This window comes from Biomphalaria glabrata, chromosome 8 (assembly GCF_947242115.1).
Source record: "Biomphalaria glabrata chromosome 8, xgBioGlab47.1, whole genome shotgun sequence".
Lineage (NCBI taxonomy): Eukaryota > Metazoa > Mollusca > Gastropoda > Planorbidae > Biomphalaria > Biomphalaria glabrata.
Genome location: NC_074718.1, coordinates 34006342 through 34027666, shown reverse-complemented (window position 1 = coordinate 34027666; position 21325 = coordinate 34006342).

Genomic DNA, 21325 nt, shown 5'->3' with positions numbered 1-21325 from the left:
ATCAAAGAACTTCGATTCAAATAAATAAACCACAAGCTAATCCAGAAACCAGGAATTCTGAACAGTGCAATAAATAAACCACACACGCAAATCCAGAAACCAGGAATTCTGAACACTGCAATAAATAAACCACACAAGCAAATCCAGAAACCAGGAATTCTGAACACTGCAATAAATAAACCACACAAGCAAATCCATAAACCAGGAATTCTGAACACTGCAATAAATAAACCACACCAGCAAATCCATAAAACAGGAATTCTGAACACTGCAATAAATAAACTCAATTAGAATTCTTTCACGAATTCAGGTTACTATGAAATATCACAGAGGATTGTTGTTTAATCAAAAAAAAAAAAAAAAAAAAAACCTGCCAACTTTTTTTCTATGTCAGGGAGTTGGCTAGATTGCTACTATTCAGAAGACAAGAAATCGCTTGCCTACAGGCACTCCTTAGGACCCCGCTAAGGAACCCTCCGCACTTTCACAGACCCTCTAGTGGGCATTTTTTTCTTTTGCTTAGGGCATATCAAATCCAAACGTAGAGAAACACTTATTAACGTATTATTAATGTATTGTTAACGTATATTGTTCTAAGACGTGTAAAAGGAATCATAAAAAATACATTCAAATCAGTACTTACCAACATCAAACAAATATATTAAAACAAAGACAAAGAACGGATTTAATTTCTGTCTATTCATCTTGGACTAGATCTTTTTTTTTTCACCGGTTCTCAAATATACCACAGACTAAAAGTAATTTATAAGCAGTTATAAAAACAAAAGCTAATAATTTAAATTTCAAATCGTAATCAAATAATGATTCTTTAAAGTTATCTTATGAAAACTAAAACTTAACTTGAAAGCAACGAAACAATGCCAGACATGTTAACATGAATTTATTACTTACATTATTGTGGATTTTCCCCTTCCACTGCTTTATTTAGTCAGTTACACGATGGCTCGAGCATTGCTAAATTAACTATTTGTTTTAACTCAAGCTCCTTGTTCTAAGGTAGGAAAAAACATCTTTTCACAGCAAAAGGTTTTATTGCATGACATGATGTTAAGAATTGAGAATATATTGACACGCACGTACCCAATACCTTAAGAAAACTAAATCTATTTATTTTGTTACCTCCAATAAACCAACAAAAGAGCTTCAGCCACATTGAGATGAAAGTTTTAACACGCATGAAGGTCTCAATTGAAAGTATACAATCTTTATTTGGATGTAAACCATACTGACATTTATTCAATGTTCAAAAGATCAATTTTTATTTCGAACGCACTTTTAAAATGTAGGACACATTTGTTGACACACACACACAAACAAGTAAAATATAAACATCCTTTAAAACAACGTAACAAACAAAGCTTATCTGAAGGGGAAGAACTCACTCCTTAAAACTATATCTATCAATAATGTACAAGCTATTTCCCTTATTTGATTTAAACTAGTTAATTACCAATAATTAATTGACTAATTGATTATTTTTGTTTATTGATTCATGCTTTGTTAGGTAGAATTAATAATTGATTAAAGTATCAACTTAGATCGGTGAATGCGTGAAGGAAAAGTCGCGTTAACGATTATTTAAGGGGACTATAGAGATTATATGGCCAAGCTGTATCGGAAAATACTTCATATAAAACCTAACAAATTTAGCCATATTTGTGAATACTGGAGTATTAATTTCCCTTGTTGCTATTAAACAAAATAATGAGTTAATAATTAAAGATATTGAAAATATGAAATCATGATATTTTAGACCATTCAAAGTTCTGATGCAACGGTCATTTTTTATTTTCTAAAAGCGAATAATTGTATTTTTAAAATCAACTATGCAAGCAGTTTTTTCATAAAAAAATACACGATTTTTACAACTGTCCACTTTTAATAGTAACAAACACTGCAGGTTATTTAGTAGTGGGATGATAATTTACCATATTTGTAACACATTTATGCAAACTGTTTTAGACACTTTGTAAAGAAAAAAAAATTTCCTACTAGTAAGCTCTATCAAACTGACTACTACATGTAATTCACAAAAGTTTCCTTAAAATATAAAATATAGATGAAAAAATCTATTTAATATGCATATAAACGAAACATAATTTAAAGCAACATTTAAAATTTCCTTTTTTTTTTTTACTATCGCGCAAACACTTTCGCACTCGTATGTCCATAGGACACTTTACTCACCTAACTAAAGGAATTTTTATTATTTTTTTTACGGAATTTCTTTTTTCCTCTTGAAGCTTTGAATAAGAGATTTACCCTTTACAAAACAATTAGATCAATTAGATAATCACTATGACAGTTGGCCAAGGTTCACATCAAACTTCACCTTCACTTCACCTATCCCTTGGTCTGCTGGGCCTGGGAGCACCACACACGATCTGTCAACCTTCTTTCTCCATTCTTCTCTGTCATTTGCCTTTGATTGATTTTCATACTTATATTCTTTATGTAAATATTGAAACCAGCATTTTACCTGCCAGGTGGACCACTTCGGGGGCGATTTTAAGTTTGTGTTTCCACACAAACTTTGTAACCTTGTTATTGATTCATTTCTTGTCCATGTCATGAAAACTTGATCGAAGTTTTAGCTTGATCCGAGAATAGTTGTGGGAAAAATAACATGTACACAATTTTAACCAGACAGACAGATAGACAGAGTGAGTTGATACAAGCTTTGTAAAAAATAATTCGGTTTGTCACTCTTTCAACTCAATGCCTTTAAATATTTATTTGTTTAAGTAAATCTTTAACTATACAATAAGTTTAGTAGCTTCTTAGCGTTGATCTCTTACCTTATATCAACTCACACTGTCTGTCTATCCATCTATCTGTCTGTCTGGTAAAAAGTTTGACCACGTTATTTCTCCCATACCCATTCTTGGATCAAATTGAAATTTTGCACAATTATTTGTTATGCCTGAAAACTGACAAAACAAGAATCAATATAAAAAACTGACTACCAATTTGTTAATTAATTATTGGTAGTTAATTATTTTGTTTGGTATGGAAAGAGGGACATAAATTGTACTTGACTAATGTGGTGGTATAAGTTGAATTAGTCTTTTTTATACTTCGTCTCTTAAAAGCAATATTCCTAGTTCAGCTTACTTATTCATAAATGAGTAATGGTTTTACTTTTTAGTACGGTCTTGTGGCGAATGATTGATTGATTACTTACTTGCTAACAGCCTGTCACCCCTATTGGAGTATGGGCCGCCAACACTAGATCTCCATAGTCCCCTGTCCTCGGCCACCAACACTAGATCTCCATAGTCCCCTGTCCTCGGCCACCAACACTAGACCTCTATTGTCCCCCCTGTCCTCGGCCACCAACACTAGATCTCCATAGTGCCCCCTGTCCTCGGCCGCCAACACTAGATCTCCATAGTCCCCCCTGTCCTCGGCCGCCAACACTAGATCTCCATAGTGCCCCCTGTCCTCGGCCGCCAACACTAGATCTCCATAGTCCCCTGTCCTCGGCCGCCAACACTAGACCTCCATAGGCCCCTGTCCTCGGCCACCAACACTAGATCTCCATAGTCCCCTGTCCTCGGACACCAACACTAGATCTCCATAGTCCCCTGTCCTCGGCCACCAACACTATATCTCCATAGTGCCCCCTGTCCTCGGCCACCAACACTAGATCTCCATAGTCCCTACTGTCCTGGGCCACCAACACTAGATCTCCATAGTCCCCCCTGTCCTCGGCCACCAACACTAGATCTCCATAGTCCCCCCTGTCCTCGGCCACCAACACTAGACCTCCATAGTCCCCCCTGTCCTCGGCCACCAACACTAGACCTCCATAGTCCCCACTGTCCTGGGCCGCCAACACTAGATCTTCATAGTCCCTACTGTCCTGGGCCACCAACACTAGATCTCCATAGTCCCCCCTGTCCTCGGCCACCAACACTAGATCTCCATAGTCCCCCCTGTCCTCGGCCACCAACACTAGACCTCCATAGTCCCCCCTGTCCTCGGCCACCAACACTAGACCTCCATAGTCCCCCCTGTCCTGGGCCGCCAACACTAGACCTCCATAGTCCCCCCTGTCCTCGGCCGCCAACACTAGACCTCCATAGTCCCCTGTCCTCGGCCACCAACACTAGACCTCCATAGTCCCCTGTCCTCGGCCACCAACACTAGATCTCCATAGTCCCCTGTCCTCGGCCACCAACACTAGACCTCTATTGTCCCCCCTGTCCTCGGCCACCAACACTAGACCTCCATAGTCCCCCCTGTCTTCGGCCACCAACACTAGACCTCCATAGTCCCCCCTGTCCTGCACCGTTCTTTCCATCTTGTTCCAGGTGTAACCAAACTTAATGTGTCTGCCTCAAGTTTAGGTCGCCAGGTGGTTCTAGGCCAACCTCCATTTCTCTTGCCTTGTGGATTTCACGTCAAAGCCTTGTCGTGCTAGTTGGTGATTTGTGCACATTAAGCCCACTCCAGCCCCATCTTCTCTTTTTGATTTCTTCTTCTACAGGGATTTGGCTGGTTCTTTGCATGAGGTCACTAGTGGTTGATTGGTATGGCTTCTAAAAACATTCTTTGTAGGTTTTTATGGTAATATGACAATAAATATTTTGGGATTTTGGTATTTATATAACTAAATCATCTTCTGTTTTTCTAAGGTGTTTCCTTTTAAACATTTATCTTTCTACATAAATATTTTGTTTTAGTACAAACGTCTCTTAAATCTTTAAAAAAATAAAGATTTCAGAGATGTAACTTTCATCAATTCCTTAATATAGTACCATCAGGTACAACATCACTTCTTATAATATATTCTCCTGTACGCATAAAATAAGTGAAGAACAGTCCGAACAGTTTAGAACATTTTATTAAACATCTACAAAAAAACATAGTCTGAAATTATTATTCCAGATAATAGTATATCCAGGAGTGTCGCAGAACAAAATGTAATATTTGAATTAGAATATAGTTTATAACAGTGATGCCGGAAATACGGCCCGCGGCGTGTTTCCGTCCTGCCCGCCGAAACATCGGTAGAAAATCCTCCCTGTCCTTTAAAAGAATACTATATGTAAGGTAAACAATAATGTTTTCAGAACACCGAAAGTACTTATTGCACCCATTTTTTTTTTAAATTGTTAAACCACGCCTAGAGATTGGAGGATCGATGGGAATATTTACCAGAAAGGAACAAGAAAATGAGTCGGTGGTATAGCTAGCTAGCGAGTGTCGGAAATTAAAATGGCCGTAGGTCGAATTACTGGTCTATAAGAACACATTAATAATAATTTTTTGTTTAAAGTTGGCAAGGATATGTCTTTTGGAGAATGATAAAGTTTAAATCTCCAAGAAGACAAGGTTCTTATGGTTAAATAAAATGAAGCCAAACTAGTACATTTTCATGTTGAGCTACAACTTTACAGACATCGACTACCTTTATATGTAACAAATGGTTGACCAGTAGTTTGTTATTAGAGTGGGGGGGGGGGGGGGAGGGGGTCAAAATTTTAAATTTCCCCGGCCCCCACTTGAGGGGGAACCCAAATGAGTGTCCGAAATTTGTGTTTAAATTAGATATCAAGCCATTATTTCATGTCTTGATGTCGAATGTCAAAATGCAGGGGCCCCTATGCCATTGTTGTGGACTGTAGTGTATACTAGTTCTCTGTATTATTTATTCTTTTTATTTTGTACATGTTTATGGTTATAATATTTTACTAATACTGCGCCTGGTTTCTAGTGGCCGGTCAGTAAGTGGAGCTTTCATTTACGGGAAGTTGAAAAAAGGCTTCTCACAGATGTAGGCTTTTATCACTGAACACGGGACGTCATTCAGCAGTTGTACGATGAAAGTAATACAGTCCTCACCGTCAGAACTGAAACCTAGACTGTTATTTGGTTCATCTGTAAAATGACATTTTTTTAAAGTTTTACTTTTACGTATTATTTTTACTGTAAAATAATACAATACTTTTTTAAACTACTGATTTAGTATACTAACTTTTGAGACTAAAAGTAAGAAAATATAATCAATTAAAATAAAATATAATATTAATTTATATTTGAGTAATATGTTTATAGAGACATAGATATATAAAGTAATAAAGAAATAGATTTTGACAAATAATAGTGGGTCCAGAGTGCAGAGTTCTAAGTAAAAAGAGACTATATTTTTGACAATGTATGCTAATTTCAAATAGTTTTGACAATGTATGCTAATTTCAAATAGTTTTGACAATGTATGTTAATTCCATATATTTTTGACAATGTATGTTAATTTCAAATAGTTTTGACAATGTATGTTAATTTCATATATTTTTGACAATGTATGTTAATTTCATATATTGTTGACAATGTATGTTAATTTCATATATTTTTGACAATGTATGTTAATTTCATATAGTTTTGACAATGTATGTTAATTTCATATAGTTTTGACAATGTATGTTAATTCCATATATTTTTGACAATGTATGTTAATTTCATATATGTTTCAAAAACGTTAACAAAATATGTCTCTTACAATGGTAAGGAGTGAATAAAATGTTGCAGTATTTCAGAAGTGGATTCTGATGATCAAATATGCGTTCAGGAGATTCTTATAGATACAAGCGAGATGAAAGCCTGGGCATTGTTTATGGTAGGAACGATGTCGCCCACACAGCAGTTATTAACCCCTCCGTGCAGCTGATGTAACCAAATGAACGGACTATCCTATACAGTTTGGGATCAGTTGCGCCGCAGGCTCTGATTGGCTGCGGCACAATGTGCCGCAATCTGCCTAAGGGTCACCAGCTCCTGATTTTCTTCAGGGTTGTCTCACGAAGTCTTTCCCGTGTTTGGGTATAGCCGCAAGGCAGCGGAGGTTTGAGTTCAGAGTTTTCCTTCACCTAAATGAATATCTAACCAAGGCTAACGAGCCCTTACTGCCCGGAGCTCCGGAGCTAATTGATTTAGGCGCCAATTGCTCGCCTTTGCCCCTTCTCCTGTCGGTGAAAACAGTTCCGCCGGGTTTAGTATCCAGGAATTAAGAATCCGGATAAGAATTCGGTTGGAATAGGGCTGGCAGTACAACTAAACAGCTCCCTTAAGGGAAGCCAGTTACACAAAGCATTGAACTAACTTATTAAAGACTGAATCAAAACTCTTCGATTGTGATCTTTGTGATTTAAAACGTATGGATTGCAGTACTTATAAAAATACGTGGTAACAGAATCTATCTTCGATATATATAATTCTCTTCTTCCCTCAACAGGTCAAACAAGAGGTAAAGGAAAGATCACTCTGTGGATAGTCCACGAGAAAACACAAGAGTAATGTTCACACAGTGGATGACTGGCTGCGCGCTTGACGGTCGTTTAAATTTATCAAACCTTGCCCGCTCCCATCCCCCTTTGTCCAGCGGGAGGTTCGGACTAGGAACTAATCTAAGTAATCTACTATGTATATATATATGTAAATAGCAGGGCCGGACTTAACCATTGTGGGGCCCTATGCGAAACGGATTTCGCGGGGCCAAGTTTGGGTAGGGAAGAGGGAAATAAGTGAAATTTAAGAGTTTGTTTTAGAAAACAAATTCGTCTATGAATTTTATTCATTCTTTACTAAGTACAGAATTATTTTACGAGCCTTGCGTGTAGCAAAGTCATACAGTATATCAGAGTAATTCTGTTTCCTACATAGCTCACGCTCAATAGCAAGAATTACCGAATGTTTCAATCTATCTTTGAGAATTGTTGACTTCAAGTAATTCTTCATTAGTTTGAGGCACGAGAAGCTTCTTTCACCAGATTACATAATTAAGGCTGATGCATAATGCTGCGCTTAAGATTGGTGTTTTCCATATTGAATGACACCCCAAAATGACAATTTTTTGTGTGTATATTTCCGTATATTTTAAGAACTTTTTCGTATATTTTGCGATTTCGGTAGATTTCCAGGAGCTCCTGATAAATCGACAGGAGGGCGCGGGAAATCTGTTTTATTATAAAATGGTTTAATTTAATAATTTATACACCTTGAATTAGAGCGGGTCCTATGAAAATGCGGTACTATGAAAGTGCGGGCCCCACTGCGGTCGCATAGGTATCAGTGGCCTAAGGCCGGCCCAGCAAAATAGCGGCGTATGCCACGCCGCCGTTAGACTATCTATATATATAATTCTCTTCTTCGCTCAAGAATTTGGACGAGAAGAAGAAGTAAAGGAAAGATCACTCTTTTATTTCTGCGGATAGAGTTATCCCACGAACTTTACGAGCCTTGCGTGTAGCGAAGTTTTACAGTGTATCATGAAAATTTTAACGCTCAATAGGAACAGTTAATGAATGTTTCAATCTATCTACTAGAATTGTTGAACTAAAGTAATTCTATATTAGTTTGAGGCGCGAGAAGCTTCTTTCACTAGATTACACAATTACGGCTAATGCATAATGCCGTTTTTATTTATCGCCCGTAGGATAGGCGTTTTCCATGTTGAATGACACCCCAAAATGACAATTTTTGGTCTATATATTTCATGAGATTTCTATGAGTTTTCAAAAGATTTTTAAATAATTTCTGGATATTTCCATGACTTTTTCAAATATTTTGGAAAATATATGCGGCCGCGAGAAATCTGTTATAAGTTATAAAATGGTTTAATTTAATAATTTACACATAGAATTAGTGTGGGACCTATGGGAATGTGGGTCCAATGAAAGTGCTCTTGTTAAATCGACAGGAGTGCGCCGAAATCTTTTTTAAGTTATAAAATGGTTCAATTTAATAATTTCTACACATTGAATTAAAGCGGGCCCTATGAAAGTGCGGGTCGTATGATATTGTATATTTTGTTAAATGTATGTATTTATTTATGTTTTTTTTCTACCCGTGGTCTGGTCGCGGCCAAAGATTTTGTTTTTTAATGCAGACAACTTTTTAAAAAAGTGACATATAGAGTTCTTCTTTATGCAATTAGTAAAGAAAAAGTAAGCTTTCTTTTTGTTTAATTTTAACAAACATAAAAAAAGTACACTTATTAAGCTTAAACACACACACACAATTATTTTTGTATGTTTAAAAAAACCAGATGTAGATCTAAATGGTAGTAATTGGCTATGATTATTAATGGCAAACTTATTCTCAATACAAAGTCCTTAATGACAGAAATTCTTATAATAATTATTTGGTTTTATGTAGCGCTGTCACATCCGATATTTAATGAAAGGAGATTTATATTTAAATAATTGGTCATGGTATATTCATTTACAATTCGCGCTTTTTGAGAATGTATTAGGATGAAGCAAGAGCCGCTTTTCACATTAATTAAGAACATATTTAACCGTTCTGCGTTCTCTAATCTTTTAATGGAATGGGTTGCCTGAGTCAGACAGGAAAACAAACAACTTAGCATAGTTTGAAGTCACAGAACAACATGCATGACTAGGTTAACACATGAAATGTCACGTCCCTAGTGACACCTCATTGTTCACAAAATGAGGACATTGTATCTCAAATCAGGTCAGCGTACCCACGCTTAAATGGCAGAAAGACGCCGATTAAAACTTAGTTCAAGGCTACAGCATGAAAACATAATTAACGTAGGTTAAATTACAAAATCAATGAAATGGAAAATTAAATGTAAAAGGGTCAAGGAGTCAAGAATGGGTATTGAGATGTCATGGTTCTTTATTCTAAAGAAAGATATAAAAGGAGGAGTGTTAGCTTGAGATGAGACCAGAGAGAGCTAGAAAGTTAGACTTTAGAAGTCGTTAGTTTTAAAGTAAATATTTACTCATTTTATTGATCATTTGTACTGGATATGTATATCATGGGCGTAGCCAGGATTTTTTTTCGGGGAGGGTTTGTATATATATATATATATATATGTGTGTGTGTGTACATAATTAATCTTTATTACATTCTGACCCTTTCGGAAGACGTTTATTGTTTATTGTAGACTCCCAGCCCTTGCTAGCAAGGGGGTCTGGGGAAGTTCGCAGCGCTCCCCAGCGCGGGGCGAAGCCCCGCCGCCGAGCAGTATTTCTGGTATTGAAAGCCAACAAAATGCATATTCTGAGGTATCTACAGTGCATTATCTTGCTATTAAAAGTTTTATTTCAAAAACCTAATGTGCTATTCTTACTGACTTAGACCCTCTCGCGCCGTTCGGCGCATTTTCCGGCATGCTGTTTCCGCAACTCTTATTTTGTGTGAGAACATGTCCCGCAAAACCTCATGCGACGCTCTGTCACAACCTTACTAAGGATTCGACTCCCAGTTCGGCATATGATTTCTTTGATTAAGACCCGATCTCTATGACTGACTTCTAAAATCTGTCTTAGCCATCTTTGTTGAGACACATTTAATGATTTTCAATTTCGGCAGAAGACTATTCACACTTTATTAATGGAGCCCAAGCCACTGGTAGAAATTTGTAACCTTTCTTGACTACGCTCTTGGAATTACATGCCTGTATTTCGCTTTAGATTTTATATCGAAAAGGAAAGTTTTTTCGTCAAAACATCTGTTGAGGGGTTTTAAACTAAGAAATCTCTGGAGTTTTTTTGTTTTGTTTTTAATTCAAAACCCCATTTAGCTACGATCTTAGAATTCAGTGACTGTAGTTTGCTTTAAAATAATATTGAAGAGAGAGGTTTTCAACTCTAAACGCTCTGTATGGGAATTTTAAACTCAAAACCATCTGGAGGGGTTTTAAACTTTAAAGAAAAAGCCATCTGGAGGAGGGGGATTTAAACTCAAAACCCCTTTGGCTACGCTCATAGATTTTATAGTGTGTAATTTGCTTTTTTTTTATATATTGAAGAGTTACTTTTTAGCTTCAAACCCCAACTGGAGGTGGTGGGGGGTTTAAACTGAAAACCCCTTTGGCTACGCTCATAGAATTTTGAGTGTGTAATTTGCTTTTTTTATATTGAAGATGGGGTTTATCGTAAATTTTGGAGGGGGGGGGGGTTAAAATCAAAATCTTCCTCAACTGTGCTGTTTGATTTTGGGGATTGTTGTTTGCATTTTTTTGTTTGTTTTGTTTTATAGAAGAGGGGGATTTAACTGCAAAAATCTCTGGTAGGGGGTTTAAAATTCAAAACCCTCTGTAGGGGTTTTTTAAACTCAAAGCCCCCTGGTAGAGGGATTTGTATCTCAAAACCCCCTGATAGGGTTTTTTAAAATCTCAAAACCCCCTGGTAGGGGGATTTAAACTCATTTCGGGGGGGGGGGGGGGTTTGAACCCCAAGAACCCCCCCTGGCTACGCCCATGATGTATATATATATATATATATATATATATAATTTTGTACATACATTTATTTTTACAATTTCAAGTTTTAAATAATTAAAACTCAAGAAAAACATATCAGCACTTTGTTACTTCATTGATTATTGAAGTGTTTGAACTAAAATCAAGGCACCTCCGGACCTGCATATGTCACAAGTTTATATCATCAAGATCTTCAAATAAAAAAACATAATAAACACGTGACATGAAAAGCGTCGGAAGTAATTATCTTTTTTTTTTTTTTTTTTTGAAGTCTGTAATCTATAAAAATACCAAAATGTTTTCAAACCATTTAATAATTTATTAATTTCAAACTCATTAATGCTGCTATTGTATTGTTTATAGTTTTCAGACAACATACACGTATCAATAAAATACATTACGTATTCATACATCCAGTTTTCAATGCACTATCAAACGTTACATATTTTGAAGAGAATTAAGCTGACACATATAATATGACACATGGGCGTAGCCGGGGAAAGGGGGGGGGTTCAAACCATCAGTTGCCTCAGACCTCATTATCTGAAAGAGAAACTTTACTTACTGCCCCAGTGCAGCCAAGGAGGAGGGGGTTGATCTTAAGATCCCCTCCAGGAGATTTTTCCCTTCTTCAATAAAACAAAAAGAAATTAAGCAAACTACAGTCACCAAATTTCATGAGCGTAGCCAAAAGGGGCTTTTGTGGTTACACTCCCCCGCCAATACAAAAACTAAAGTAAAACTGTAGTTACCATTTTCTACCAGTCGTTAGACTCCATTAATTAAGTGCAGTGAATAGCAGATTATGTTTTTGATTTTTTAGAGGAAGAGTAGCAGCCTAATGCACTGTAGATACATCAGAATAAGCATTTTTAAAGCTTAAAATACCGGAAATAATGGTTGGATCATGGGGCTTCGCCCCGAACCTCGCTATGGAAGCTCACCGCGCTGCACCAGACTTTCTAGCTGTCAATGGCGGTGTGTACTGTCTTTCCAATAACTAAAGGAATAGCCTATTCTAGGGTACACACAAAAACAGGGACGGTCGTGGGCCGGTTTATATGGTAATGCTCAGGCCGATTTTGGTACCCAGTCCGCCTCTGCTAAGTGTTACAGTCAATATAATTTATTTTTAAAAAACAGTCTAAAGAATAGAATCGCTACAGCGGAGGGTTGCCTGGTTGTGTTGTATGCGCTCTGGACTGACGTTCAATGGTCACGAATGTCCTGGGTTCAAAACCTATCCGCTTCCATCCCCCATCGTCCTGCGGGAGGTTTGGGCTAGAATGCAATAATTTTTAGAATCTGAAGGAACATCCTAAATATGTAAAACAAACATTATCATCCTCTTAACTTTTATAATTTCTTGTAGAACTACTTCGACCACTGACATTAATGGATTTTGCTTGATATAAAAAAAGTGAAATAAACCTTTACAATGATAAGAGATAAGGTTGAAAATGTGTAATCCTTCCCCTTAGATAAGATTGTCTTTAAAAAAAGCACTTATTTTATATATTTTGCTTTTTATATTTTGGTTGTATAAAGATTTATTCAAGCCCATAAAACAGTCAAACTTTTAAAACAAAACGAATCACTCTATAACCAGACATGAAAGGGTGAAGCTATTATTTCTATTTATAATAATTGATATGTTAAGAATGGTAATTATTGTAATACCTGGAATAAAATACTGACTTAAACAGCTTGAGTTGCAGACGGTATTGTCGTCTTCCCATCTGTATGTTCCTTCTACATCGATGTCGTTTAGACCAACCCAAACGGAAAATTTAGGGTAACTCGTCTGTAGCCATTTCAGTTTGTCCATCGTTTTGACTGTATAGAGATGAGCGTCTTTGTCTGGATAGAGTGAAACGTATTTGAATAATAAAAAGAGTTGAATTAAAACTCAATATTCAAACATTCAACACATGAAAATTTTGATGATATTTTGTTTTAAATTATTGAATATCTTTTCCCTATCCTGCAGTGTTGCTTTAAGCACGAATCACTCGTTTCAACGACCATAAACGTTGTCTTGTAGATTATGGAATTTAGGGCATTTATAAGAAGGCATTTGTTTATTGCATCGGAAATGTTTTTGAGACCCAGAAGAAAAGTTCTCTCAGTCATAAATCATCATCAAACTCCATTTGAGTGAGGGCTTGAGAGGCTTAAATCCTCACTTGCAAAAGCCCTGGACAGAAACCCTGCTGTTTAGCGTAGAGCATATATGTCACCATACAGGTCGAGAATTTTTGGTTTCCCAGACTTGTCGAGACGGAGATCAGAAAGTCTGGGGCAGTGAAACAGATAATGAGACATGGTTTCCTCTTCTTCCTCGCAGCGGGGGCATAGCCGTGAGAACTATGAGCCAACATGACAGTGGTAGACAGACTTAAATCGACCTTCAGTTAACAATTGCCTTGTCTTCATCAAATGTAGAAAATTATGCAGGTCTCATATTGGTTTGCGTAGTCATGTGAAACAATGCACGCATCCTTAATTATCAAGGACAATGCCATTATGATTATTTTCTGTTTTTTAGTTGCTTTGTTTTGTTTGACAAGTTTGGAATGTTCTTTGAGAATTGAAGATTATTACATCTTAGCCCCAAAACTACTGCAGGAGGGCGGGGGATGGCGGCGGAAAGGCTCGAACCCGGGAACATCGGAATGATAGCCCAGAACAGGTATAGAACGATTAGGCAGCCATAACATTTTTATCCACATTTTCAAAATTAAAATGTTTAATATTCAGAAAAAAAATATCTAAAAAAAAAAAAGCTTATATGAAATGTAATTGTATCAATTGGTTTGGATCAGTCATGTCATTAATTTTGTAATAGATCTAGACTAACGACAATAAATATGTGCTATTAATTATAATTTTAGCAACTGTTTTTTGTTTATGGATATTTCATCTCTGTAGCTTTCTCTATACACTTTGATCCTATCACTTATTTGGAGCATTTGGGAAACTGGGGGGAGGTGGGTGGGAGAAAGAAAGGGATCTCTAGGTGGATTTTAACATAATTCGTTTTTAAAAGCATTAACAAAAAAAGATGGGGGGGGGGAGGTGGGGCTCGCGCTTCCTCGGGCTAACGTGGTTATCTCTGCTAGTGAGGTATTTATGACTAGAGCTCTATATGTTTCAATTTAAAGCGGCGACCTACAAAGGGAACTAATTCAGCTTATACCACCACTTCACTCAAGTACAATTTATTTCCCTTGTTCGAGATACCAAACAAAATAATAATTACCAATAGTTAAATTTTTTTTTATTTTCGCAATTGATTCTTGTGTTGTCAGGTAAAGGAACTAATTTTGCAAAATTTTAAGTTGATAAGAGATTTGGTGTACAAGAAATAGCGTGTACAAACTTTTTACCAGACAGATAGACCGAGTGAGTGAGTTGTTATAAGCTTTGTAGTCTTTTTCTGACATTGCCACTTGAATTTTAGAATGATGTCACCATTCTGCAGCAGTATTGACCTTCTTAATAGTGTAACAGGTAACACTAATCTTCCTAATTATGTTCTGGGACTTAAAGACGCTTTCTAAGTCAGTTTTCAGCACCCTTTCGGCTGACATCACTATTGGGTTAGTTGTAATTTTATTAATATTTTTCTAGTACAGTGTTTCCCAAACTGTGTTCCTTGAGGCCCTAGTGTTCCGCGAGGCCTGAGTATATCTTCTTATCTTATATAATACAGACGTTACTACAAAAAAAGAAGATGAATACGTCCTACGCGTCATGCATCTAGTCATGCATGTATAGATCTATCCCAGTAGAAATGGTAGTTGATTGACTGGAAAAGTCCAGATACGGATTTATTAGCTTCACGGTGTACATTTCTGACCAAACTGGGCATTACTATTATATGCTCGATCAATTCGCCTACATTTACACACTTTCGACAGTGGTCTAAAATCTAATCATCTTATTTTTTAAAGTAACGTCTATATTTTATAAGATAAGATAAGAGTTCTTATCCCATATGCTAGGATAAATTAGTACAAGTACTACTTCTTCAATAGTGCCATTAGAGACTGAAATGGGTTGCCTGAATCAGCCAGGAAAACCAAAGACTTAGCAGAGTTTAAGTCATTGATTTACATGTAAGACTAGATTGACACATGAAATGCGTAGGACGCAATTATCTTGTAACGTCTAGTTGAGTAGCTACTTAAACTCTGTTTGGTCGTTATTACTTGAAACGTTCACATTTGAACTTTTTAATAGTTTCGTGAGTTTAAATTTAAAATATTTTAAAGTTAGTTTTGAGTTTACCTCTACAGTCATCTCTGGCAGTGATGTAATCTGTTGCAAATGCCGACACCCACACGCATGCGCTAACTGAACCAATGGTGACAAAGTTAAAACCGTCGCTGCTAAAACAAGAAACATACAGCCCTGGACCTGGTTCTAAGGACGTGATGGTCAAATTACACTGGCCTGAAACAGAAGGAAACAGTTTTAAACTGTGTATTTTTTCTTTTAGCGCCGCCATAAGAGAAAAAAAAAAGGCTCTTTTAGCTGTGTTTTTTTTTTTCACATTCTGTACGTCTGTCCTACTGTCTGTCCTACTGTCTGTCTGCCATGTTTAAATATCGAAAAGTAGTATAGCTTTTGAAAATCTCACTTCATAATATTTTGTGGCCTACCATCTGATAGAATATTGTTTATGCTAGTATGTTTTTCATAACAATACACCATTTTTAAAACAATATTTTAATATATATATATATATATATATATATATATTACTTATTTGTGATTTGCATCGAAACGAATCTACTACTAATAATGAAAAGAAGGGAGTAGAGTATACTTGTATCATTTTTCTGTCTTTAGGGGGTTCATTGGTTAGGTAGTATGTCTTTGATATTAAATAATATTTCTATTACTGTTATTATATTTTTAGGTTAATCACTTTTCAATTGTTTATGATTTAATACTTGTGAATTATGGTAACTTACAAATAAAAACATATTAATAAAAAAAAAAAAAAAAAAAAAAAAAAAGCCCACAAAAGAGGCAAGATGGCCCATAAAAGAGGCATATAAAGCCCAAAAAAGAGGCAAAGAAAAGAGGCATAAAGCCCAAGGATTCCTATGATGATAAAGCTAAAACTGAATAGCGCAAATTCTGAGGTTTCCTTTAAAAAAAAAAAAAAAAAAAAAAAAAAAAAAAAAAAAAAAAGGGAGAGGCGCGGTGGCTGAGTGGTAAAGCGCTTGGCTTACGAACCGAGCTCCAGGGTTCGAATCCTGGTGAAGACTGGGATTTTTAATTCCGGGATCCCCGTGCCACTCTGAGTCTACCCAGCCTTAATGGGTACCTGACATTAGTTGGGGAAAAGCAAAGACGGATGGTCGTTGTGCTGGCTACATGACACCCTCGCTAACCTTAGGCCACAGAAACAGATGACCTATAGACCGCAATGTCTGAAAGGGGAACTTAACTTTTTTATTTAGTGAACAGAAGACAAGTATTTTGCTAGATAAAAGAAAATTCAGAACACATATGAATATAATGTGTAGAGCTTTAAAGAAAATAATACTCAGTTGTTGGTACTATTTAATGTTGGCACACTGCACTGCGACCTAAACACATAAATCTATTTCCCTTTTTATTACAAAAAAAAAAAAAACAACACAAAAAAAAACAAGACAGTGGTATCACTATGCGCATCTTATTTATTTGATTGGAAAATGTATTTTAAATTGTAAAACTAAAACATTTACATTCAGAAGATCAAATGTAGCCGTTCAGTTTAAATACAGACGATGATAAAATCGCTTTTTTTCATAAGGCTTTCATATTTTGGGACATGACTTGACCGAAATGTCATAGCAACAAATAATAGTAGTCTTAAATACAGTTTTTTAGTTACAATGTGAGAATAGCAATTTGTTAAGACTATTTCTCTTTGACATGCTTTCTTTTGTCAATAACTGACCCTTCCATTCAAAAAGTGAGCCCGACCAGGTTGTTTTATTGTGGTATGTGTTTTATATGTAGTTTAACATTTTATATAAAAACCTAATGACACGAAGTTAAACTTTCAAGCTGACATTATGAATGTGTATAGCAGTCAACTGACCCATGAAACATGACTGCATGCTGTATGAGTAGCAGGCGCAGTTCTGATCATGACATTTTCTGGCGCAGTCAACAAGACTTCTGGCTTGTATTGTGCTTGTTGAATAGAGCTGTATTGGCTGATTCTTTTCTACTTGGTGGAGAATGGCAGAAGTTATTTCTCCTGCCAGACCTAAAAGACAATGTATGACTGGGTATAGATGCATCAATATGTAAGTCTATTAGATTATCATGTAAAGTGTCTATACATCAATATGTAAGTCTATTAGATTATCATGTAAAGTGTGTATACATCAATATCTAAGTCTATTAGATTATCATGTAAAGTGTCTATACATCAATATCTAAGTCTATTAAATTATTACGTAAAGTGTCTAAACATCAATATCTAAGTCTATTAGATTATCACATAAAGTGTCTATACATCAATATCTAAGTCTATTAGATTATCATGTAAAGTGTCTATACATCAATATCTAAGTCTATTAGATTATCACATAAAGTGTCTAAACATCAATATCTAAGTCTATTAGATTATCATGTAAAGTGTCTATACATCAATATCTAAGTCTATTAAATTATTACGTAAAGTGTCTAAACATCAATATCTAAGTCTATTAGATTATCACATAAAGTGTCTATACATCAATATGTAATCTATTAGATTATCACATAAAGTGTCTATACATCAATATCTAAGTCTATTAGATTATCACATAAAGTGTCTATACATCAAGGTGATTGTAAAAGTATTTACTCAATTTTTTTTGTTAATTGAGGACAGAAAACATAGTGTTTGGGTTTTTGTCATCGCAATATAGAGAAAGAGAGAGAGAGAAAGGGAGACACTCAGACAGAAGAGGGAAGAAAGAGAAACAAAGAGAGAGAGAGAAAGGGAGACACTCAGACAGAAGAGGGAAGAAAGATAAACAAAGAGAAACAAAGAGAGAGAGAGAAAGAGAAACAGAACAACACTGAGAGGTTAGATTCTAAGGCTAAGAACGAGAGTGAACCTAGCCTCCAGTAAACTTCCACAGTTATGTTTTAGTGATTGTACTTGCACTTGGCGAGGATGTAACAAAGGCTTGCTAATCCTGTCCGATCCGTCGCATCGTTCCCCAGCGAGGTCTAGACGGGTGGTGTTGCCCCCCCCCCCCACCACCACGAACGCAATGGTATAAAATATGGACTTATTCCCCTCGAGGGCTCATCTCCGGCCTCGCATGTGATAGTTGAATCCATTGCATTGGCTCAAGGGATCGTGCCCCATGGCCAAACGGATGTAATTAAATGATCAATATGTTCGTGTAAATTTAAAAAATCCTTTTTTTTAAAACAAAGCTTATCTAAGGAGAAGAACTCCGAACTTACAACAATATCTCTCACTAAAGTAACAGTTATTTCCCTTATTTGATCAAAAACAAATTAATTAATTAGTAATAATTAAATGACATTTTTTAATTGATTTATGTTTTGTTAGGTATAATAATTAGTCTGTTTAGTCCTTTAAAGTTTTCGAGATGTGAGATCAATTTCAATAACAAAATATGATTTTAAAAAATAATGAAATTTTAATTTAGGAAAAACGAACTTGGAAATGAAGAACTTTTCACTTACCTCCATAGCAAAACCAGAGAAACACAAGGACACAGAAGCGTAGTGTATGCATTACAGACTTTACTTTCAACTTGTGTATGCTTTCAATGAAGAACAGACAACGGTTTTCTCTGCGTTGGATGTAGATAAATATGTAGGTCACATATAGAACTGCGATTAATAATGCACTCCGTCTAAAACTTCTGAGATTTAACTCGCTAAAAACTATTCACAACAAATTGCTTATCTATATGCCAGGATAGCAATAATGGAGAAATTTTGGACACCAATTCTGATCATAAATTAAAAGAGTTGATTGTATATGCTATGACAAAATGAAAAACGAAAAGATGAATCAGATCGATGACAAGAAAGGGAATAATCCTTAATTTTGGTCTTATTGATACACTGTGGAGATAAACAATAAAGGCACATATTTAATATTTTAAACATCAATAACGCTGGTATCATAATATTTTAAATATCCGACAATTTGTTTTCTAGTAAAATGTTTAGTCTTCACTCATCGATCTTAATACATTAAAGTGTTTAGAACCTAATAATGTTTTTAAAAAGTTTATATCAACTCACTCTGTCTGTCTGTCTGTCTGTCTGTCTGGTAAAATGTTTTACACGTTATTTTTCGAACACCCATTCTCGGATGAAGTTGAATTTTTGCAGTATAATTCATTGGCGTAGACAAGATATGAATTATTACAATAAATTAGCAAATTAGTCAATTAATCGCAGGTAATTTATTATTTTGTTTAATACCAACAAGCGAAATTAATCCATCAGAATTCACAGATATTGCTTAATATGTAGGGTTTGGTCACTACGGCTAATCGCACACGTTAATTCTCCCACACTCATTCTCGAATCAAGCTGAAACATGTATCAATTTAAAAAATTATCCAATTTGTTTATGAATTATTGGTAATTAATTATTTTGTTTGGTATCAAATAAGGGAAATAACTTTGACATTATGGATAAATATAGTTATAAGTGTGGAGCTATTTCCCTTAGATAAGCTTTTGTTTTCGAAACTCGGTGAAGACTGGCTACCTGACTGTAGTTGAGGAAAGTACATGCGGTTGGTCGTTTTGCTAGCCACATGGCATCCTGCTCATTAACCGCTTGCCAAAGAAACAGATTACCTTAACTTCATCTACCCTATAAATCGCAAGGTCTGAAAGGGGAACTTCACTTTCTGCACTTACAGTCTTATTCAGTACGGGAATATCAAAAGTAATACTTTGAGAAACACTGAAGTTTGAAATCCACTTTATTTTGAAAAAAAAAACATTTTCGATGTTTTTTTTTTCGTTTTGAGGACATCATAAGCGGCTGAAGAAATTGGCATTAAATAACACAGTAAGGCTATTGTACGACCGTGTTACCGTTTCAACAATAACTATTAATTAAATACATATTTTCATGACCAATTACTTTTAACTTGAATTTATAATTTAAACGAGATGAGAAATGGATGATATGACAGGGGTACCAGGATTGTAGGATATTTCTTCACAAATTTTACATTTTCCCTTATATCTATAAACATAATTAAAAGTACTTTATGCACTTAAACATCTTTTAATGTTGTATTTTTTTTATTGTCCTAAAGAATTAGAAATATGTGGATTATCCGCCTGTCAAACTCAATAGTGCTAAAAATAACAACGGTTATATGTTACGACTTGTAAAACATAAAATGGCTGCCATGTTCTTATGTAAGCCGTATAGTTTTATGCATGCGACTTTTTGCTGATTGGAAAAGTGACAAACGTTTTTCAGTCATTGTAAAAAATACGTTGATCCATCCATTTGGTTGTTAGCAATCTGTTCCGCTTGATCTGTTCTGCAAATGGTTGATTTGAGTCATGTATGCTGGAACAAGATAGAAATAGTTTAACTCTTTGTGTGTTCTGCAAATCATTCGACATTTTTATGTCAAAAAGAGAGACTACTTTGTAATAGGATTAATTTTCATTTTGTCACTTTTGTTCACCCGCTGACCATTTTGCAACTGAAATGAAAAAAACTCTACCCAGTTCTATTTGTGGACCAGTGGGGGGACAGGATATATGCTCGTGTCGGGTGTCGCATCTCAATCCCCCTTGATAGGTAGCCAAGTCAAGCTCATGAGTACTTAGCTTCTCGGCCATGCCACACATCCCACAACAAAATTTTACTAAGCAAGCTGGATGTACCAATTTTCATGACACTTCCTGATTGGTCACAAGGGACATTGTCACTAAATGCTGATAAATGAGCAAGTCTTTGAAGATGTAGAATAATTTTATTTAAATAAAAAATAATCATGTGTTAATTAAGTCTATTGTATCCATTGCTATTACAGA